Source organism: Adiantum capillus-veneris, chromosome 6 (assembly GCF_014529385.1).
Source record: "Adiantum capillus-veneris isolate H3 chromosome 6, ASM1452938v2, whole genome shotgun sequence".
In the NCBI taxonomy this organism is placed as follows: domain Eukaryota; kingdom Viridiplantae; phylum Streptophyta; class Polypodiopsida; order Polypodiales; family Pteridaceae; genus Adiantum; species Adiantum capillus-veneris.
In genome coordinates, this window is record NC_140936.1 from 112,950,235 (window position 1) to 112,975,170 (window position 24,936).

A 24,936-nucleotide genomic window follows, 5' to 3' on the forward strand; every position below is an offset into this window, starting at 1 on the left:
TTGGATAGTTGATGAAGTATCTTCACATCTTTTGAGTTGGTTCTGCTAACATAACTTGAAGTAAAGGACTTGACGGCCATTCCGTTGATAGCCGTTTTTTCGGCTCTCTGTAATTGCCATAGTGAGTTATCTCACCCTATCAAATCACTCAAACACTGTGGTTATCCTCACCCTTTCACTGTATATAGGTGCGTGTGAGTTAGGGGACTTTTCCCATATCTCTTACTAAAATAAAAAACCCTCAATTAGCTAGTCATTGAGCTAGTTGAGCCAAAAAATATATATATATAAGTATATTATGGCCCATGCGTATGTAAATATTTCTTTGTATATAGGGCCTTAATATAAAGATTTTTTCATAATTATTTTGGTAATTATTTAAATATTTCTAGCTAAGTGTGTGTTATTTATGCTCTGTACATTGCCTCACCATTACCACAATTTTTCTTACCATTTTTCATACTCTTTATTCCATATAGAAATATTTTCATGTAAGCTTCTCTTATATTTGGTGTAACTCCACCCCAACAAAAATCCAAAAAAACTAGTTTTATTTATGTGTATATTTTTTCACTATTGTGATTTTTCCCTTCCTACATCTATTTTGTTTTTTTTTTTTCTAAAAAATTAGAACACCAAAAATATTTATCTTTTTATGGTAGCCTCATAATGAGAGAGATTTCTTTTGACCCCTTTATATTTTTTCCACTTATATTATTTATATTTGACATGTACATATTTTTTAGACCGCTCAATATTTGATTTTCTTAGTTGTACTATTCACTTATATCATGATCTCAAACAATATCTTCAATTATAGACCTACCAAATAAGGTCAAGGGTAGGTGGCATGCATACATGCACTATGGAGGGCTCACTCTTGGAGATATTCAAAAGAATCATCCAAAGAAGGACCCCACAAGGACCTTGTGCAGTGGAAAAAAACGATCGGTTTTGCTGAATTTTTAAAGTTCACTTGCTCTCCGAACTTGAAAAGGTGATACAAACAAAAGTTGTAGCTCGTGGGCTGAACTTTTGCCTCAAATTTTTTCATATTTTTTTGAGCTAGGAGCTGTGAGCTATGATTTTATTAGTGGACCCCAGTTTTCCCATGCTATGCAGCCACACTCTCTTTTCCACTTTATCATTTTCCTCTTTCACACACACTTCTCCACTCATCATCCCCACCTCTCTCACCACTCCTCTCTGCACCCTACTCACCTTCTCCTCAACCTTGAAGAATAAGAGAAACCATGGTGAACTCATACCTCCCACACACAATTCCATTCCAAAATTGACCACCTAGTCTCATTTTTCCTCCTCCAAATTATCCATATCTATCAAAAAAACCACAAAATTCAGCCTCTTCTCTTAAAAGACAGCATCATGGTGGTTGATTACTCAGCTTCAATTACCTTGTCTCTCAAGGAAGGTCAAGAGTGGAGAAAAAATGTACCGTCAAAGCTAGTGGACCGTCAACAAGCGTCAAAATTGGCCCTACTCAAGACACTTGGAGCATCAACCTTGTAAGAAATCCACCTTTTCTTACCTCTTAAGATTTTTTCTTCCTTATTTGTATCCTACATGGATACTCCCATTGTAAATATCCAATTCTATTTGTAAATTAATACTAACTCTACTAACACTAACCCACTATGAAAAGTCCTATCACCTCCATTTCTCTCCTCTCTCTTTCCCCACCAACTTCTTGATAATTCCAAGCAAAAGAAATTAGATAAATTGCTGAAAATCTAACCCAACCATGGTTAGAGGAGTAACCCTAGCCTTCAAAATTGCTATAAAAGGAGGGTGTAGCTAGCACAAAAAGGGGGGGAGAAGAAAGAGCACTATGCTATAGCTTGAGAAGCCAAGCTCAACCTCTTGAGAAGGAGCTCTTGAGTGCAATCTCATTGGCATTAGGCATATGTATGTGTTGTATTAGGGGTGATTAGCAAGGGAACTCTATGCCATTGTAAGAGAGAGTGATCAATAAATTGAGAGTAGGAAATCTGTCATTTCTCCTACTAGTGTAAGCCCAACATTTGCTGAATCAAGGAGGGTGAATTTGGACTAAGCATGGATACCTTGTCTCCCTTTCAACGTGAAGTCATGGAAAATAATGATGTGTAAGTGTCGTGGTGTTTTATTTAAGTTCTTGATAGCTTGTCTCCGGGTATTGTTATCAATTTAGCCATAAATCCCACATGCTGTAAGAGGGCGACAGGGTGGAGACGACTCCCCTGGCCTTAAGACAGTGATTGGGGTGGTTTTTTTCTTGTGATGTGTTGTGGTGTAATTCACTCAGGCTATGTTGAACAAATACTAATCTCACTTTGATTGGTCATGACAGATTTGTAAGAAGGCATTAGCACAACAAGCACCCCTTTCCCCTTCTCTCTCTTTCTTACATATATATATTTATGTTTGCTTGATCATTAACGATACACTTCAAAGCAGCCCGAGCACCATCTCTCTCTCTCTCTCTCTCTCTCTCTCTCCCTCGTGTTTTAGTGTGTGAGAGTGTTCCATTGGTGTTAGGGTTAGTGTAAATTCCTTGCTTGTTTGTGGGTTGCTCTAACGATTCTCCTCTTTTGCGTCCTAGTTCGCTCTTAAACTAGGTGGTGCCCCTTGTGTAGTTGGGATTTGGCTGGGGGTTTGTTGTTTTGGTTTGTGTTGTGTTGTGCCCCAGCCCCATTGAGCAGCACGAGAGCCTTGAAGGGTGTCTAGAGGTTGCTCTTCTTATTGCCCGCCCCGGACCACTTCAAATTGGTGCCCCCATGGAGGAACAGGCTTGTGTATGTTTTGTGAAGGCTCAACCTTTAGCATAATCAAGTAGCTTGCATTAATCACGAGAATTTCTATGATCCCTTCATTCCCATTGCAAGGCAAAAGGTACACATAATTGTTAGTACTAAGTTGCAATTTCAGTGAGTAATTCGTAGAATTTTAGGTCCTCTTAGGTTGGTAGAGATAAACGCATCACTAAATCCTTTTATTTTGCCTCTCATTAGGTAAGACCTTAGTTTGGACGTCTATATTTTTGTTTTGTTTTAAGAATTAGGTCATGCATAGACCATGGATAATGGCCCAGGAATACAGGTTTTTCCCTTTCATTTCACTCCACACATTAGAGTAAACATTGCAATTAGTAGAAAATTCCATTTTCAACAACGTATGGTATTCATGTTTGGTGCCCAAAGAGTAGGAGAAATTCTCGCGTCACCAAACCCTGTCATTCTACCTCTTATTGATTATCATAGGTCATTTGATGTGAATATTTTTATTTTGTTGTAGAATAGATTGCAATTTAGAAAATATTATTGTGTAAATCTTTTAAAGAAAGAAAAAACAAAAACGCGTCACTTTGAAATCAATTCAATGGAGAGCCAACGCCAAATGTCTGGATATCCTCTTTTCTTTGGAGAGCCTGGAGAGGATGCAGAATTATTTCTAGCGAATTTCAAGATGTTTTGCCGTATCAAGAGGATAGTAACTGATCAAGAACGTGTAGAAATGTTTGAGGTGGTCCTTAGGAAAGATGCTAGCACTTGGTTTGACTCTTTGCCTGAGGAAGTTAAGGGGAATTACACAGAAGTTTTGAATCGTTTCAAGAAATACTTCTTTGATCCCCAAAACACTCAGAAATTATGGCAAGACATTGTTTATCATAAGCAAAAAGACTTAGATGACTACTACTTGTACAAGCAAGAGTTCCTACGTCTTTGGGCTCTATGGATACGAAATGTTGCTAACCCTGGTGATGGTGCAGAATTTCTAAAGAAGGAGAGGTTCATAGCCGGACTCTTTCCTGAACTTAAGGTAAAAGTTGAGGCGGGTGCACCTGCTACCTTTGATGCAGCTGAAACTAGGGCTGCTGAGAAATATAGGAAAATCAAGTGCTTAAGGGGGGAGGTTCCAATAGAAGGTCTTAGACCCAAAGGTAAGTCACAAGCATCAACATCTAAGGAGCTTTCTGAGGTAACGGTGGAAGTAATTGAGAAGTTAAATGAATCTTTAAGTAGCTTGTCAATTCACCTTGCACAAGCCGTAGGTCCAAAGGGACAAGCAAAGAAGTCTAAAGAGCGAGACCCACGACCTAGGAGAGTCTTGCAATGTTGGAATTGGGGTGAGTCTGGACATGGGATGTATAATTGTCCTTGGCCCTGTGGGGAGCCAGGGAGACCTAACTTGAATTACCCAGTGATGAATGCAGGTGAAGGAACTAGTCAGCAACCACGGATTATACAAAGGCCAAATGGAGCAAGACCACCTCCACAAGGAGTGGAAGGAGTTCCACCTTTGCCAGACCCAAACGTGCATGTGGTAGAGGTGACAAATTCAAATGAGGTTGACATGGAAGCCAATGGCATTAAGCGTGGCCGAGGAAAAGGTACAGAGAAAGAAGGAGTCACATCACAGAGTGACCATGGACAAGGCAAGAAGGCAAAGGAGACCAAGGAAACCAAGAGGACTCGACGTCGTAAACCTCCAAGACTTCCCTCTTGGACATGGTATGGCTCCGTACAACTTGTTGGAAGACATGAGAGGTAAGGGTCCTGATATTTCATGGCCTCAATTTCTTGCATTATGTCCACAAGTTAGGAGGGATTTAACAAGGGCAGTTAGCACTAGGAGAAAGGTAAAAGAGAGTGTGCCTGTTGTAAAAATTGCACAAGCTGAAATGAATGAGGACATTACACCTGTGCTAGATTGTTACATAAAAGGGAGATTGGTTAGGAAAGGTCTAGTGGATGGGGGTGCACAAATTTGCATCATGACAGAGGGACTCATGCAAAAACTAGGCATGCACATCCATGAGACACCCGAAATTAAGGTCAAGATGGCAAACAATAGCAAGGCTAGGTGCGTAGGCATTTGTAAAAATGTTTTTGTGGAGGCCTTTGGCATTAAGAAGGCAGTGGATTTCTATGTCATGTCTACCAAAGGAAATGGTTACCCATTTATCCTAGGGAGACCATGGCTAATGAAAATGCAAGCTTTGCAGGATTGGGAGAGTGGAAAGCTAATTTTCAGGAATGACAATCATAAAAAGGTTGTCTTTGACATGAAGGAGCAACGCCAAGAGGAGCTCCATGAAGAATCATCTCAAAGTGAGACGGAAGAAGGTTGGACCGATAGCACTTCAGAAGAAGAAAGTAGCGGCAGCATTACTGAAGAGGAGTCTTCCATCGAAGTCATGGGGGTAAGGTTTAAGCCAAGCCACCAAGAGACCTCTTGTCAAGGCTTGGAGGAGGTAGGTCCTCAAGAGAACGAAGGTGTTCAAGATGAAGGAATGCTAGAAGATGCTGTTCAACACAAAATTGAGTTGAAGCCAGAGGCCACACCTAAGGCTCAGAAGCTATGAAGGCTAGGAGTCATCAAGGAGCAGGCTTTACTCAAGGAGGTAAGAAAGCTTCTAGCAGCAGGTTTCATTTATCTAGTGGAGAATTCAGAGTGGGTCTCTCCCATTGTTGTCACTCCTAAGAAAAATGGAAAGTGGAGGGTGTGTGTGGATTACCGTCCACTCAATGAGGCAACAAAAAGAGATCACTTTCCCCTCCCATTTCAAGATGAGATACTAAATGAGGTAGCTGGTCATGAGAAGTACACTGTGTGTGATGGCTACTCAGGCTACTTTCAAATAGGTATCGCATTGGAAGATCAATTGAAAACAACCTTTATCACTCCTTGGGGTTGTTATGCTTTTAGAGTCATGCCATTTGGTCTGACAAATGCTCCTGCAACATTCCAACGTTTCATGAACATGGTGTTTCAAGCATTCTTTGGAAAGTCAATTAGGGTGTTCATTGATGATTTTTGCATTTATAGCTCAAAATCATTGCATCTACAAAGGGTAGAAGAAGGTTTAAAGAAGCTCTACGACATGGGAGGTCAACTCAACCACGACAAGTGCCACATAGGTGAGGATGAAGTGATCTTGCTCGGTCACAAGGTTTCCTATAAAGTCATTGAGGTGGATCCTTCAAAGGCAAAGGCTCTTATTGAGCTACCATCACCCAAGAGTCTTAAGGAGGTCATCTCATTCATTCAAAAGGTGAAGTATATGTCACGCTTCATTCACTTAGCCTCGGAGTTACTTCACCCTTTGCAAAAGTTGACACAACAAGTAGAATTTGCATGGTCTGATGAGCTTGAAGAGTACTTTTGTAACATTAAAGCCATTTTGTCAGAGCTACCAACACTCATGCCTCCTTGTTGGGAGTACACATTCTTTGTTAGCTCTAGTGCTGGGAAAGAAACAGTTGGTGCAGTTTTGCTACAACAAGATCCCTATAGTACCAGGATGTGGCCCATCTACTTTGCTAGTAGGGTCATGAATGCTTTAGAGAGAGGCTACACGGAGGCAGAACTCATGATGCTTTCTCTCATGTTTGCGATAAGGAAGTTTAGATCCTACTTGCTCCCAAAACCTTTTGTAATCCTCACCGCAGAGAATTTGTTCCCTTGGGTGTCATCTCAAATGAATCTTAGTACTAGGATCTCAAAGTGGATTATGGAGTTGCAAGAGTTTCAATACTCTTTCAAGGTAGAAGATAGTGTGCGTGCACAATTGGCAGGGATTCTCACTTATAGGGTGCATGAAAAGGAGATTAAGGTGCCTGAAGTAAAGACCCTACCATTGCCACCACCAAAAAGTATTCCTAATGCTTTTACCTTGTTCTTTGATGGAGCTTTTTGTCGAGCCATAGGAAAAGCAGGGGGAGGGCTAGTGTTGCTCAACCCAAGTGGAGAGGTGGTCATGAAAGAGAAGTTCAGCTAGCAACAATGAAGCAGAATATGACACACTACTTCATGGTTTAAAAATATTGCATTGGCCATGGTATACAACGTCTCATGGTAAAAGGGGATGCACTTCTCATTGTGAAGCAGATTTTAGGCATTTGGGCATGCAAAAATGAAAGACTAAGGGCCAAAGTTCATACCATCCGTAGGCTATTTAATCAATTTGAGGAGGTGCAATTATATCATATTCCTAGGAAACAAAATGAAGATGCTGATTTACTTGCACAACAAGCCGTTGCATGTGTAAAGAAAGAAGTGCAGGTCATCATGGTGGCGGCTGCTGTGAAGCAACCGAGGTACCAGGGATTGGAGTCATTGGCTCCCATCATTGGCTACATTTTGGAGGGTGAGTTTCCACCAGACTTCACAAAAGCTCAGAAGAGGAGACTCATGAAGAAGGCAAGCATGTATCTCTTCCTAGAAGGCTCCCTCTATCAAAGAGGGAAGGATAAAGTGTGCAGAAGAGTACCAACTAGCGCGGAAATTCCAGCCATTCTAAAAGGTTTGCATGAAGAGGCATGTGGTGGTCATTTTTCCCAAGAATTAACTGTGAAGAAGATTTTGCTTGCGGGGTATGTTCGGCCAAGTCTGCATGTGGATGTCCAACATTGGTGTAAAAGTTGTCACAATTGTCAGGTAAATGGGAATAGAAGATTGATTTATGGTCCAAGGCAAATTGTGCTTGCAAATGGACCCTTTGAAAAGTGGGGCATTGATGCTATGGGTCCTCTGCCTAGGACAAAAAATGGTAAACTCTACATTCTAGTGGCTGTAGACTATATGACTAGGTGGGTGGAAGCACAAAGTGTGGCAAAGGTAAACGAGAGGACAGTGATCAAATTCCTCTACACTCACATTTGTTGTAGATTTGGCACACCTTTGGAGATTGTTTCTGATAATGGTCCAGGGTTTAGAAAGGGATTGCTCACAGAAGTCTGTGAAGAACTTCGCATTCTACATCGTCACAGTACACCCTACTATCCCCAATCAAATGGTTTGGTAGAAAAAGCTAATGGTGTCATTGCAGGCATCATTAGAAAGATGGTGAAAAACAAGACAAAGTTGTGGGATGATTTTTTGGATGGTACCTTGTGGGCGTATCGAACCACATATAGGGAAGCCACGGAGTTCACACCATTTCACTTGGTCTATGGTCAAGAGGCTTTACAGCCAATTGAACTAAACATTCCAACAATGCGACTTCATGGCAAATCAGCACAAGATGATCAGAAGCATGGATGGATCGACTTCTTACCTTAGCTGAGCTTGAGTGGAAAAGAGAAGCAGCATACGAGTGCTATAAGAGGAAAGCCACACATACAAAGGAGAAGCTTGACAAGAAACTGAAGGACAAAGGCATCAATGAAGGAGATCTTGTACTAAGGTATGACAATCGACTCGATAATCGTTTTGATGCCAAATTTGAAACAAGATGGCAGGAGCCATACATAGTCAAGAAGGCTTTCAATTCAAGTTACTATCAACTTATGGACTTGAATGGGAAAGAGCAGTCCAGGAAGGTAAACGGCTATCGCTTGAAGCCTTACTTGAGTCGCCTTCTACCAAAGGATCTACCAGAGCAAAAGGAAACTATCCCATGTAAGTATTGTTCCATGAAGCATGAGTGTAACACAAACCAAAATTCCAAGGGGACAAACAATGAAGATCTTGTCAAAGACTCTGAAGCACTCTCTTTGGAAAAGATTCTTTATGATGGTACATGAATATACCGTCATCCTGGGGGAGGGCTAATGATAGCTGTTTTTTCGGCTCTTTGTAATTACCATAGTGAGTTATCTCACCCTATCAAATCACTCAAACACTGTGGTTACCCTCACCCTTTCACTGTATATAGGTGCGTGTGAGTTAGGGGACTTTTCCCATATCTCCTTACTGAAATAAAAAACCCTCAATTAGCTAGTCATTCGCTAGTTGAGCCAAAAAAAAAAGAATATAAGTATATTATGGCCCATGCGTATGTAAATATTTCTTTGTATATAGGCCTAAATAAAAGATTTTTCATAATTATTTTGGTATTTATTTAAATATTTCTAGCTAGGTGTGTGTTATTTATGCTCTGTACATTGCCTCACCATTACCACAATTTTTCTTACCATTTTTCATACTCTTTATTCCATATAGAAATATTTTCATGTAAGCTTCTCTTATATTTGGTGTAACTCCACCCCAACAAAAATCCAAAAAAACTAGTTTTATTTATGTGTATATTTTTTCACTATTGTGATTTTTTCATTCCTACATCTATTTTGTTTTTTTTTTTCTAAAAAATTAGAACACCAAAAATATTTATCTTTTTATGGTAGCGTCATAATGAGAGAGATTTCTTTTGACCCCTTTATATTTTTTCCACTTATATTATTTATATTTGACATCTACATATTTTTTAGACCCCTCAATATTTGATTTTCTTAGTTGTACTATTCACTTATATCATGATCTCAAACAATATCTTCAATTATAGACCTACCAAATAAGGTCAAGGGTAGGTAGCATGCATACATGCACTATGGAGGGCTCACTCTTGGAGGTATTCAAAAGAATCATCCAAAGAAGGACCCCACAAGGACCTTGTGCAGTGGAAAAAAACAATCGGTTTTGCTGAATTTTTAAAGTTCACTTGCTCTCCGAATTTGAAAAGGTGATACAAACAAAAGTTGTAGCTCGTGGGCTAAACTTTTGCCTCCAATTTTTTCATATTTTTTTGAGCTAGAAGCTGTGAGCTATGATTTTATTAGTGGACCCCAGTTTTCCCATGCTATGCAGCCACACTCTCTCTTCCACTTAATCATTTTCCTCTTTCACACACACTTCTCCACTCATCATCCCCACCTCTCTCACCACTCCTCTCTGCACCCTACTCACCTTCTCCTCAACCTTGAAGAATAAGAGAAACCATGGTGAACTCATACCTCCCACACAATTCCATTCCAGAATTGACCACCTAGTCTCATTTTTCCTCCTCCAAATTATCCATATCTATCAAAAAAACCACAAAATTCAGCCTCTTCTCTTAAAAGACAGCATCATGGTGGTTGATTACTCAGCTTCAATTACCTTGTCTCTCAAGGAAGGTCAAGAGTGGAGAAAAAATGTACCGTCAAAGCTAGTGGACCGTCAACAAGCGTCAAAATTGGCCCTACTCAAGACACTTGGAGCATCAACCTTGTAAGAAATCCACCTTTTCTTACCTCTTAAGAGTTTTTCTTCCTTATTTGTATCCTACATGGATACTCCCATTGTAAATATCCAACTCCATTTGTAAATTAATACTAACTCTACTAACACTAACCCACTATGAAAAGTCCTATCACCTCCATTTCTCTCCTCTCTCTTTCCCCACCAACTTCTTGATAATTCCAAGCAAAAGAAATTAGATAAATTGCTGAAAATCTAACCCAACCATGGTTAGAGGAGTAACCCTAGCCTTCAAAATTGCTATAAAAGGAGGGTGTAGCTAGCACAAAAAGGGGGGGAGAAGAAAGAGCACTATGCTATAGCTTGAGAAGCCAAGCTCAACCTCTTGAGAAGGAGCTCTTGAGAAGGAGCTCTTGAGTGGAATCTCATTGTCATTAGGCATATGTATGTGTTGTATTAGGGGTGATTAGCAAGGGAACTCTATGCCATTGTAAGAGAGAGTGATCATTAAACTGAGAGTAGGAAATCTATCATTTCTCCTACTAGTGTAAGCCCAACATTTGCTGAATCGAGGAGGGTGAATTTGGACTAAGCATGGATACCTTGTCTCCCTTCCAACGTGAAGTCATGGACAATAATGATGTGTAAGTGTCTTGGTGTTTTATTTAAGTTCTTGATAGCTTGTCTCCGGGTATTGTTATCAATTTAGCCATAAATCCCACATGCTATAAGAGGGCGAGAGGGTGGAGAGGACTCCCCTGGCCTTAAGACAGTGATTGGGGTGGTTTTTTTCTTGTGATGTGTTGTGGTGTAATTTACTCAGGCTCTGTTGAACAAATACTAATCTCACTTTGATTGGTCATGACAGATTTGTAAGAAGGCATTAGCGCAACAAGCACCCCTTTCCCCTTCTCTCTCTTTCTTACATATATATATTTATGTTTGCTTGATCATTAACGATACACTTCAAAGCAGCCCGAGCACCATCTCTCTCTCTCTCTCTCTCTCTCTCTCTCTCTCTCTCTCTCTCTCTCTCTCTCTCTCCCCCTCGTGTTTTAGTGTGTGAGAGTGTTCCATTGGTGTTAGGGTTAGTGTAAATTCCTTGCTTGTTTGTGGGTTGCTCTAACGATTCTCCTCTTTTGCGTCCTAGTTCGCTCTTAAACTAGGTGGTGCCCCTTGTGTAGTTGGGATTTGGCTGGGGGTTTGTTGTTTTGGTTTGTGTTGTGTTGTGCCCCAGCCCCATTGAGCAGCACGGGAGCCTTGAAGGGTGTCTAGAGGTTGCTCTTCTTGTTGCCCGCCCCGGACCGCTTCACCATGTGAAAAACAGAGTAAGGCATACTTGAGCTTGACAGGGTTCCTTAAAGATAGCTTAATGGTAAAGTCGTGTGCATCATTAACTAGAGAACTTGAGCCTGGCAGGGTTCACTAAACATGTTATTCATAATTGAATGCTTCGAAGATACGACCGATGTGGTTCAAAGATTTTTTATGCGGTTCAGAGACAATTGATGTTAGGGTATATGCCTTCTTTCATTTTCTTTTCATAGGTTTACTAGTTACGTGAGTCTGATGATGGGTAAGGAGCTTAAGGGACCCGTAGCAGATGCAAATTGAAGTGCTGTTGGCACACACCGGAGGCTGTGCAAGTTCAGAGGGGGTGGATGTCGTGAAGCTCCGCTATCATGATGAGAAAAAGAGCAGATAAATGCAAGCTAAGCTTCTTTGAAGCCTACACATTTATTGAGCAGTGATCAGGGCTTGATAACAGGCCGAGTTTAATGATTAATGTATGCTAGATGCGGCTTTAAAGGGCCAACTGATTCCTTAATGATGGCAAAAATTCCTATGCTTGACGTGAGTGTAGAAAGGATATTATGATCTAGAACTGCAGTGCTTGAAGTGCTCTATGGGCCTGTCTTTACGGCTTGTCGATTGGAGCTACGGTGAAGAAGTTATGGCAGTTTAAAGTTCAAGTTGATTGCAGATCCGTACCGGATTGGGCAACTGTAGTTGAGGTGACAAAAATGAAATGAATGCTCGGGCCTAAAGTGCTCACTTTGTGGAGCGCGTCGGTCTTTTCAGATCAGTGATCGGCATCCCGGTCGCCAAGATATTTGCCATTAAAGATTCGCCGGGGGCCGACTCCGTACCAGTTCGGTCCGCTCGGTTAGGGTGCCATCCAAGAATTTTTTATCTTCATCCAGGTTGAAGTGCGAGAGCAGTAAGTTATTTGGGAGTATCATGTCCGGAATGACATCTTTTGGAATCCAATGATTGCGGGATATACCCAGTCGGAATGTGATCTCTTCGAATGCATTGACTACGAGATATACCCAACAAGGCAAGACCATCACCCTTGATGTGGAAAGTTATGACACCATCGACAATGTGAAGAAAAAAATACAATGGCCATAGCCGCCCACTGGAGATGCTTGACGGTGCCTTGGCCGAAATGTATACCAAATGTGGTGCCCTACAAGGGCATTAAGTCGGCCGCCCGCCCAAAGGCTCACTAAATGGCCGCACAATAACTTATTAAGGGGGTGAGTAAAAGAAAATGAAAAAGCATGGCGAGCATGGCAACGCGCAGAGGGCACAGGCAAGAGAGAGGAGCTCGCATAGGGCTGGGGAGTCCTCGGGTGCGCACGGGCAAGAAGACGAAGCTACTCACCTCGCCAAGGCGCAGAATTTTGGTGTTGAAGGCGGAAATTTCGGCATTGTTGGAAATCCGTGGATGCCACATCATAGGTACGACTCCCGCGCCACGTCAGTGATGGCGGGTGCCACTGCTTAGGGAAAAAGAGAGCTATTTCTAGGAATTTTTTTTTCATGAAGAGGGATTTTCGAGGCAAGAAGAAGAGAACGAGCAAGAGGGTAAGCAGGAGGAGGGAACTCTCTCTCTTTTGATTTCCAAGCCAAGGAAAGGAAAGGACGAAGTCTCTCTTTCTTGATCGGAAATTCAAGCCAAGAGGCAGAGGCGCTCTCTCTCTCTCTCTCATCCTCCGTGAGCATAGAAGCAAGAATTTTTCCCTCGTACTCGGCTAGCAAAACAAAACAAATCTCTCTTCTCGGCCCTTAAGAAACCTTTCAATCTCTCTCTCTTTGTCGACACATGAGGTGAAGCGAGGAAGGAGGAGGAAAGGGAGTCGGATCGTGGGAAAGGAGCTCGGCAAGAGTCGCAACTCAGCTTGGCAAAGGTGATGAGAAAAAGAAACAAAGAAAAGCAAGTTAAGATATTGTAATCGGCAAGCAAGGGATAGGGGTACAAAGGAAAAGAGCAATTTCTCTCTCTCGTGCTTGAGAAGGAGAGGATCTCTGAATTGCTGCAGGAAGGTGGCATGATCTGGAAAGAGGGAAAAACAAGGCAGGTTAGTCAAGTGTAGCGACCAAGCAAGGTCAAAGCTTTGGACATCAATTGAAGAGCATAATTAAAGCTTACGGAATCCATCGACAATCAAAGCAGATGAAGCGACATGAGGAAGTTACCATCATCGTCATCGACTAGAGATTGATTAAATAATTGTTAAGCCCTGGTGTCGTTAACGGCCCGGTTAATTTCGTAAAGCGGGAACTTAAACTCCTAGTTAGCAGATGATCCAAGTGACGGTGCTGTTAACAACCCGCCTTGGCTAAAGATTAAGTTGTACTCAAACATATTAATCAATTAATTGATGATTAAGGTGATTGCGAGAGTCAGTTGCATTTTTTTTTCTTGTTCTCTCTCTATCACACCTCCCACAGCCAGAGGCCCGACACCTGCCCGGCTCACGTAGCGAACACATATCCCCCGACACCGGACCTTTGGCTGTGAGAGGTGTGAGAGAGAACAAGAAAAACAAATGCATATGGCTTGGGCAACCACTGTATTCTTCAATTAATCAATTTAAGGTTTGAGTACATTCTACTCAATAGCCAAGGTGGGTTGTTAGCACCACCGACACTTGGGTTCACTCAAATCTAGGAGTTCAAGCTTCCTTTACAATTACACGGGTCGTTCACAGCTCTGTAATTTGTAAAAAAGGATTAACTAAATCTAAGATGTCGTCGATGATCAAAAATTTCCGCCGTGTCGAATTCCCCTGCTTTGAATGTTGTTAAACTCTGTATATTTTCACTGCTTTCTATTACTAAGCTCGAGAGAGTGAGATAGACCGTCCTTTCTTTCTCTTCTTGTTCTTTACCTACTCCCCTTTTTGCGCAACTCTCCTCGTTGCTTTCTCCTCTTTAGCTTGATGCACAAGGTTGAGAGCAAGAGAGCCTAAGATTTTGTATCCAAAGCTGATCCCTTCCCATTGTTTCCTTCATATCTTTGGCATCACAATTATTGTATCCATTGAGACAAGCAGTTAAGAATGATCCATTAGAGTGGACATGTTGTCGGGGGATATGGGTTCAAACGTGAGTCGAGTAGACACCGGGCCTCTGGCTGTTGTTAGAGGTGTCAGAGAGAACAAGAAAAATAGATGCATATGGATTTGGCAATCACCGTATTTTTCAATTAATCAATTTAAGCTCTGAGTACATTGGGCTCAATAGCCAAGGCGGGTTGTTAGTTCCAAGAGTGAGAGAGATTGGTACTTGAGAGAGAGAGAGAGAGAGAGAGAGAGAGATAGGGAGAGCGAGATCTCCCTTCCTTGCAAGCTTGAGAGACCTTGCTCCTCCTCATTACTCCTTCATGCTCCTCATCTTGGTCGAGAGCGAGAGATCGCACCTCCTTGAGGCCTTTGGCTTTCCCTCTTGCAAAATCCCCTCTTCTCTCGAATACTTGCCTCCCTCCCTTCATAGCACACCTTTTGTTTATACTTTTCTTTTATGCTCTCCATATTTTCTAAACATAAGCCCCCTCCACGCAGTCACAACGCGGTGACTGACGTGGCATGCACATTCACCAAAGCCGGCGTGGATGGAGCCAAATCTGAGCGCCTTGGGCTTCTGAACATTTTCATCTTCAATGTTGAACCCATCCAAGCTACAATGTGGCCTCTACAAGATCATCTCCTGTCAGGATAAGGGTCCTATGGCTAGGCCAAGGGCAAGGGCATATGGTTAAGGGGTCCTACTTGCATGAGCCAAGGGCTATAAGGAGGGAGGTTGGGAGGAGATCAATATGCCTAACCACCTATGGTCTTACATTGGTATGAGAGCCAGGGAAGAGGAGGCATGACAAAGCATGGCAAATCTCTTTCTCTCTCTTGGAATCCCCATATCTCTCATGGTGTCTTCCCTCAAATCAAGCATGGCGGAAGAAGCTTGGAAAAGCTCTCCATCTCTCTCTCTCTCTCATGGCGTCCTCAAGCATGGCGGAAGGAGGCATGGAGGTATCTCTCACATGGATCAAGGTGCTCTCCCTTTCCAGAGAGCATGGATAACGGTTAGTTCTCAAAGCCGTAGTGACATCTCTCTCTCTCTCTCTCTCTCTCTCTCTCTCTCTCTCTCTCGTGAAGCGTGGAAGAGGAGGAAGCCTCTCTGGCATGCAATTTCCGTGTTCACAAAAAAAGAAGCAACTTTGACATGATCAGCATGCAACTATAGGGTGTAGGTCTATCTCGTCATTCATCTCATAGGACCCAAGGCTATGAGGGACTCAATAGCGGTGAGGTCGGCAAGGGAAGGCTCCTTGCATGCATAAGAGCACCATGACAACCTACGCAATAGCTCTCGAGAGTAGGCTTAACAAGAGCGCGATGGCAAGCTAATCAAACTTCGTTTCTGCATCAAACATTTGGAGCGGCCCCTTGCCCGCCATGGACATAGAAAACCATGCGTAGGATGGCCGCCATCCCTGAAGAAACAACAATGTTTTCTTTTTCTCTTTTTATTTTATTTTTTGAGTTTGGTGTTCAAACATGGACACTCAAAGGAAAACCCTAAGGGCACCCTCCCATGCAAGGCTTGCATGCTTCTGGGCATGCAAAGCATGCATGGGCCTAAGGCGGTCCCCGCGGCATGCAAGGAATTCAGGGTCCTCAACACATAATCGATGCAGTAATTACAATCACCATGATTGTATCGATCGAGGCACGACAATCAAAACTTATGCATGGAACATTCTTCAAAGACTGAGGCAAGGGCAAAGAAAGAAGTGCTCCAGAGGGCGAGTGTTAGCAGCAAGCTAACGTAAACACCATTTTTCAGAGCTCTCCTTATAAAACAATTATTATTTTGATAAATCAAGAATATTCTAACTCCTATTTTCTTGGTAAACTTTGTAATTAATGAGCCGGGGCTACAAGCTTCCAGATTGTATCAACGAGTCAATTCCCAACTTTGGTAGAACTCCATATTATTACTTTTGACCACTCAAAAACCTTTGCTAAGGTATAAAAGCCAATTTTTTTAAGATTTATTTAAGTTTTTGGATAAGAAATACACAGCGTGAGCTAACGGCACTCACTTCTCTTCTTCTCGCGCTTCCTACTCCCTCTCCAGTTGTCACATTGCGAAAGCGCTTCTTGCATTGCAACCGCAGGTAAGAGCTCTACGCATTGACATAAGCCATTCATAGTATTTCATAGCTTTTGGCGTCGCTGACCCGCGGCCTAATTTCATCATAACTAGGAATTTACACTTTTAAAACGAAAATTAAGCATAGACAGGGCATTGGGGCATCATTGCTAAGCATTTAGATGCATTCTGGGTCGAAAACGACTAGGTCAAAATCCACTGTTGTTAATAATTGCGATTTTGGAACTTGACCTTAAGTGGGGTTTGAGGCCTTAGGCATGTGTGCTTAGGTCTTATAAACTTGTCCTAGAAGTTTTGTTACGTTTGGATGTCATTTAATGTTGTAACGGATGTGATTTGCTTGCCGATGAGCCATTGGCTTTTGGTGATTTCAGTCATTTGAGTATAGCTTGAGTTAGATGCGAGTTGTTATTTGTTTTCCGAGAGATTGACAACCTCTTGTAGCCTCTATGCACTAGTCGAGTCAGCTTCGTCCCATGGTTTGACAAATTAATCATGGTTCTTGCTAATACTGCAAAATAAGATAGGATGGTGAGGTTAGACATGCATCCCACATTTGGCGCCGTTGCCGGGGATTGAAGAGACCTAAACTAGGGATAAACATGAGCGTCTTGTGTAATTGTCCTTGAACTTTCTCTAGGTTCTCCTAGAGCTCAAAAATCTCTTTTAGAAACAGTATAGCTTAAAATTGTCGTCTTTTGCTGTGTAGAGGTAGCTTGGAAGTAATTGTACTTGCTGAGTACCTTTAGGACTATAGGATTGTAGATTTAGATTAGGATTTGGATAAGGATTGATAGAAGAGACAAGACTTAAGATCAAGACTCTGGAAAACATAAAAAACACAAGAAAACGAGTGTTCATGGACACTTTCCACAACCCCATTGCATGAGAAACTAGGAGTAGGGTAAGTAGGATCAAAGGTGGAAGTGAGAACTTTGCTCTCTCTGAAAGAATCAAGTGTGCGTTGTTATGTCAAGCTACAGAATTTCAGGTATACGGCTAGAAATAGCTTGAAAAGACTCGAATTCACTCAATCTGACTGGAGAGTAAGCCTAAGAGTTGTCCGAACCAGTGGGTAAGCTCAAAGACACTTCGAGGTAAAAATTTCAAGAAGTTTTCCAAAACTCAGATTATTTACTTTTTCTTGATATTTTAGGCCAAATTAAGTTTTGACTTGATTCAAAGGCTTAAAAAACATCATAAAAAGTCTGTCTTTGAGAAAATTGCAAAAAAGTGCTCATTTCAAGTCTCAAGTTAATAATCGCGATTATTAACTTTTTGCTCTAAATTGGCCAAGGTTCATGCCATTGACTCATTGCATGTGTACAAACAACTTTTGTAAAGGCCCAAAAGATTTGGATCACTAAACTGTCAAAAAACTAGGTAGAAACTAAAGTTTGTACTGACTTTTTGAATCTTGCTTGTAAATTGGATAACAATTTATCCAAACTTCTTGAAAATTGATCCATAGGCTTATATTGATGTGATAAACATGTGTATATACTCAGTTGACCAAAAAATTACAAAATTTTGTTAAATGTAAATAATCGCAATTATTTATATCTGTCCTATTTTTGAACTTTTTTGACCCAGTTGGCATACCAGTAGCTTTACCATGTTGTAATAAGTCCACAGACCAAATTTGGTCAGATTTGAATAATTGGATTGAAATTTATGACTAAAATTGTAAAGTTAGTCTTCGGACAGATAATTGATGACCATTTGATAAACACAAAAATTTACAAAAATTTATCAGGAGTAAATAATCGCGATTATTTATATATGCTTCAAAACTTGGTGATTTTGCAAATTTGAGTATACCACAAGGTCAAGCATATCAAGTAGACCCCACAAATCAATTTTGGTGAAATTTGGACCACAAAAGTGAGACTTAAGACAAATTCATCAGAGTCTGCGGACATGGAACAGTGGGTAAACTTGATCAAATTTTGTCCAAACTTGTTGAAACTTGCCCAAGGGCTTTAATAAGTTATATACTTGCCAAACCAATCCAAAAAGTGCCAGAACTTGACAAGAGTAAATAATAGTAAATATTTAATTCTATTATCCAAAGACTTCAATTTTGACTTTTTGGCTTATACAGTGTTAGACCAGCATAATATAAGGCCATAGAGCAATTTTGGGTTCAATCGGATCAAAATTGGTATAGATACACTCAATTCACAGGTTGCAGATTAGACCTTTGATTTTGCTAAGCTGAATCTGAAAGTCAAAATTTTGACTTCCGTAGCACGATTTGAAGTGATATATAGAGACCAATCACGAGAGTTCTCAAGAGCTCTACTGTCCTTATAGAAAAATAGCTAATTTGATTAATTTTGCACAGGAATCAGGTTGCAAACGTGGAATCAGTGGCTTGACAAAAAGTTGCAATTGAATCGAGTGGAAAGTGACGACAAGTCAATCCAAGGTGAGTACTCTATCGAGGGCTTCATAAGTCTATATGAATCTTAGATCCAGTTGTGTACTAGGAAATCAAGGGCTATTCGGAGAAACCACTAGTAGAGTATCCACCGAAGAAAGCGTAAATCAAGGCAATTCCTTGCACACAATTCCTTGCACACAATTCCTGAAGAAGTCTTTGACACTTTTTCAAATTCATCATCCGAAATGTCTTCTTACTCGACTCACTCGAAAATCGGAATGACAATGCACTATAAGCATATACTCTCTTTTTACAAGACTTACCGTCATGGAGCCCAGGTTTACTTGGATCCTAACGAAGAGTATGCTATTCGCATTGATGACCATGGTATTGAGTTCGAAGAAGAGGTTAGGGCAAACAAACAAGGAAAAATGTACATGGATCGAAACGGAACTCAATATGTACAAGTCAAAAATCCTGATGTGGTAGACAAATTGGGATTAGAAGTAAACACTATAATCCAAAATATGTCAGCAAAAGAAGGACCACGAACTTTGGAATTCGAGGGATACGATCAAGTAGACTTGAAGCCTTTGAAACGGCTTAGTACGGATAATCCTAGGATCAGAGTCTATTGTTGGGAAGATAGAAACATAAAAGATCTTTTGTGGACTTCTCATGCTAGACTAGGACAATTAACAGCCATGAAGATCATCTATATCTTCAAGATCAAAGATAAGGGATCTGCGGATCTACCAACTTACCTGTTTAGGGATTGTTATAACAACAACTTTGTTATGATGATTCTTGAGGAGGTAAAACAAACCAAATACCAAGGGTATTCCATATGGGATTGGATATTGGGTCAAGGACCAAAAACCACTCCTAGAGACAAACATTGTGAGAGATCATCTGAGAGTAATGTGAAGAAACCAGAAACCACCTCATCACGTAGAAAACCGGGTGACACTAAGGCCAGTCTAGGGCTATATGAGTCACTATTTCCGACAGATTGGTTTGAAGGACTCGGAACAGGACCAACTCCGAGAAGACCTGGAGTTGAGCCAAACAGATGTGTCAGACTAGCTGATTTTCACAAATGGGTCAGAAATACATTGGATCAGGGGATCCATATGACCACTTAGCAAGCTTTAAGCAAGTGCTAAGAGCAGAGCGTATATTTGATTTCCATACTCAATTTGAGGGGTTTGGAATGACATTAGAAGAAAAAGCTCTGACATGGTTCCAAAACATTCCACCAAGGTCAATCATGGACTTGAACACATTAGCTCAAGGATTTGTAGCTGCTTGTTCTTAAACAGGGATTAAACATAATACGGTAGCTCAAATCTACAGCTTTAAACAGAAACATGGTGAGTCTGTTAGGGATTGTGCAACTCGAATGAAACAATACATTGCCAGATGCCTAGAGATGGAGATACTTGCAGAAGAATGACCTGTATCCTTGTTTCTGAAGGGACTACTAAACAAAGAACTTCATGCTATACTCTATAGTAAAAAGCATACAACCTTAGAGGCGTGTGTGTCTGATGCTATTGACCTAGGAGACAATTGTGAGATCTTCAATGAAGAGGATGTCCCTAAGGATAACCAAAGCGAGAAGAAAGCATCCATAAAACCAGCACAAGTGGCAACAACTTCTACGGCACCACTCTCAGCCATAGAAGATATTCTAAAAAGGATGAATGACATGATGAACAATATGCAAAAAGCACCTATGAGAGGACCAGGATAAGGGATAACCCCACAGGGACAACCAATTAGGCCACAAAAATGGTGTGCAATCAAGGGTAAATGGACTAACCATGAGACCCACGAGTGCTACTTCAGACCAAACTATGATGGGAATGTTCAATACGTGCCCACGAGGCCCCAAGGACAACCCATGTACAGATATCAGCCTAATATTACTCAAGCTCAAAGACCATCAATGGGTATGGAAAGACATCAACCTGTGTTGGGACAAAAACCTCCGTATCTAGGACATAATGTGGTGTTTGTAAAGTACATGCACTCAGAAGGAGTCATACATGAACAAGCATTAGTGCATGTTACATCCTATGTAGAGCCTAGTCCATCTACAATAATGGTAGAGGGAGATTGGTATAGTCCACATCCACCACCAATGGAGGAAACCATGACTTATGCTCCACCAGAGGTCGCACCAATGTATTATGTAGCTAATCAAGGTGTCAGACCTCCCATGGGAAGACCCATGATGAAGCCCAGAACAGGAAACTATCATAACTGTGGTGTTGATGACCATTGGAAGAACGAACGTCTAGATCTTGACAAAAACCTCAAACCAATTGAAGTGTATTGCATGCAATGTTTCAAAAAGGGAGGACACTTTTAGGAAGATTGTCCTAAGAATCCTTTGAACAAGGAAAAAACTATAGTGAACATAGTCCAAGCGATGCCTAGTAGCTCATCAGAGAGCGAACCGATTGTTCCAATCAAGGTAATCACTAGAGCCCAAGCAAAGAAAAAGAAACACAATTCCTCTAATGATTCGGAGAACAAAAAAGTTTCTTCTCAAAGAGTCAAAAGAAGCAGAAGCAAAAGATATGAGATGAGAAAACAAAACCAACGGTGGAGAGGGGGAATGGGGACGACACCCGGCACGACCAGAAGTGCCTCTCTATAGCCCAGGGTCAACACAACACCCCAACCCACTCGAAAACACTTTCAAAATGACAATTTACACCTAATCCACTTCACCTGTACAGTTCCCAAGCACACACACGCTATCCAAGGCTGCAAAATGAGCCAACACCTCACTGCACCTGCTCTGCCTCCCAAGTGCACACACACTTACTCTCTCTCTCTCTCTCTCTCTCTCTCTCTCTCTCTCTCTCTCTCTCTCTCTCTCTCTCTCTCTCTCTCTCTCTCTCTCTCTCTCTCTCTCTCTCTCTCTCTCTTTTGCAAAGCACCAACGATCCGGGCGTACACACGCTTCACCAGCACCGCGGCTGGCAACAGACGAGACGGGGAAGAGAAAAGGGGAAGGGGGGAGCGACACGATGCCAAAGACGAAGAGGGTTGCCTATTGATAGCTTCAAAACATCCTTACACAGCTCCAATGAGCTCTCTCTTAAACTCTTGCCTGCTCCTCTTGAGCTCGCAGACCTAAAAAAACAAAGAGTCCCCTTTTTTCAAAAAAATTTGGCCTCTTTACAGGCTCGTTTTTGAGTTTTTTGGCAATTTTTGTGATCTGCCAAAATGTGGCACTCCTTTTGGGAGACTTGACCTGGATCTGACCTTTTTGAACATATCGCGAGGCTTTACTTGCACACCCACATGTGGGAGCCCTCTAGGAAGCAACGACGGTGCCGTCGTTGCTTCCAAGGGCGAGCTTGCCTTCAAAAATAGTTGGGCGGGGGGGACCCTGAGGTCCGCACAGTGGGAAACGTCCCTAGGCCCCTCGGCATGCCATGTCATCACCTTTCCCGCGCGGGCGGAGTTGCCCAAAACCACCGCACCGCCACCTGCAGCACCACCACTACAGCGCCATGCGCGGACGCCATGGCCACGAGCTCCCAAGGAGCCTCTCTCTCCCTTGTGACACTATGAGGGCCTCACGGCCCAGCTTAAGTAGCCTGAGCCCCCGGCCCCTCGCACCGCATGTGGGTTCATTCCCAGGCCACGTGGCATTCCCACAGCCCATGGCCATAAGCTCCAAAAACATTTCCCAACATATTTGTATAAAAAAACTTCTTTTCTGGCCTTCTTTTCCCAGCCTCTGCAATCTGTTCCTTGATCAGAGCCCCGTGCCATGAAGCCATGCCGAAACTCTATCATGCATGTCCAGTTCCATGCAGCCCTCCCCGCACTTTGACCTTCCTGAGTCCACCGTCCGAGGCCGCTAAAAACCGGGAAAAGCATTTGCAAGCATTCAACCGCCCAATGCTCTGTTTTTTCTCCACACTGTAACTCGATGCTCAGGGCTGATCAGAATCACGAACCGTCAACTTCTGCTTGACCCGCATGATGCATGCTTCTCTCTAAAACCCTGGTGAAGCCAAAAAACTGCCAGATGGCACATTTCCCCGTGCACTCAAATGAGCACAGACTTGGCCCCCGGAAAATCTTCAAATGACCATAACTTGCTATCCAGAGCTCCGATTCACAATCCGAGAAGACAGGCGTGCTCCATAACTCGAGCGCTAAACACATATGCCCTGCCCGTCGGGGATCCGCTACACACCCTTTCTTTAAACTGCAATATCTAGAGCCCCGTGGCTCCGTTTGACGAGCCATTTGAATCGGCTTCTGGAGCACACTAAGCACTACCTTTCAGGACACGGTTTTGGCATTTAGAACATCTTGAACTGTCATCTCATCTAGACCACTGCATAGAACTTTTGGCCTAAAAAGACGCTTCAAGCATACATTCCCGCTATCCTTTGGCTGCCTAGGGCCTTGGCACCTGCCCTAGCCTTGTGCACCGCACTCGACTGCGCCCTTTGCCTGGCATAGACCACTACTTAGCTCCGACCAACTTTAGATGCACCATCATTGCCCAACCCCCTCGTCAAACATTTATGTTCGACTACAAGCATATGTACAAAACTTTAAAATTGGCACACCAAACCGATGATAGAAAGCACTCATAAAACCATAACTATATGTACAGGCTATGTACAAAGCCTCATTTCCTTTATTTTCACACACTCCATGCTTTAGGTGGGTTGCCCACCCCCCTTGACTATAACTTGCTGCACTTCAGGCACTAGATCCCTCTCAAAATACAGTTTGAGCCGCACGCCATTTACCCTGTTCCTGAGAAGTTTGCCATTTGCCCTTACCAACTGATAGGTCCCATTCGGAAAGGCCTTCTTCACTTTATATGGACCCGTCCACTTCTTCTTGAATGTAAAATCTAGGTAGCTCTCGTACTTCATGACCAGGTCTCCTTCCTCTATCTTTTTGTCTGGCAGGTTCTGATTGAACTTGGCGACCCGCTTCTCTCTCTGCTTCACATAGTAGTCCGCCGCTGCCTCTCTGTCCATCTGAAAAGCCTCTAAGTTGGCTATCCGATCCCGTAGAACTCCTTGTTGAGTGGAATTGACACACCACATACCCTTTAAAGCACCTAACTGCGCATGCACTGGTAACACTACCTCCTTACCATAGACAAGCTCAAATGGAGTGAAGTTTGTAGCCACTTTATAGGACGTTCTGTATGCCCATAAACACTTCTCTAGATTTTCTTCCCACTCAGATTCCTGCTTATACACATACTTCGTTAGCATTTTGACAATTTGACCATTAGCACTCTCGACTAGACCATTGCATTGGGGGTGATAAGGCGAGGAAAACCTGTGCTGAATCTTTAACTTTTCCACTAGTGCGCTCATGAGCTTGCTTCTAAACCCCTGACCCCTATCAGAAACTAACACCCATGGAACACCAAAACGACAACATATGTTATCAAACACAAATTGAGCCACCACATTGGCATTTACTTCCTTCGCTGCTTTGGCCTCGACCCATCTTGTAAGGTAGTCAATGGCTACCACCACGTACTTCTTACCACTAGTAGACTTTGGGAGAGGGCCTATAGCATCCAGAACCCATTTTTTTAAAGAACTTTGTGCGATGATGACACTCTGTGACTCCGCTACCAGTCGTCATTCACCTATAGTCTGACATTCGTGGCACGTCTTGCACCAGTATTGTGCATCCTTCACCATGGAAGGCCACCAAAATCCTGCTCTAAGCACTCGAAACAGAACCTGATCTTTGCCCTGGTGCCCGCTCTCTTCATGGCATTGCTCCAGCACCATCCCTATTTCTTCTTTGTACAATACCCTTCTAAGCACTCCGTCACGCCCATAGTTCATGAGATCCTCACCCACCAGTGTAAATTTACGTGCCTTTTGCACTACTCTTCTCTTTTGTAGCTTGGACAAACCTGCTGAACATTGCCCTGTACCCAAAAAACCTTCAATTTCCTTTAGCGTCTCTCTACCTGCATAAGTGGCTGGGGCCACATATAGACCTGCAACATGCACTTGCACTTTGCTGCTTGCGAGCTGATCCGCCTCTTGATTCTTCTCTCTCCTCACGTGCTTGAATTGAACTTCTTCAAAAGACTTCAA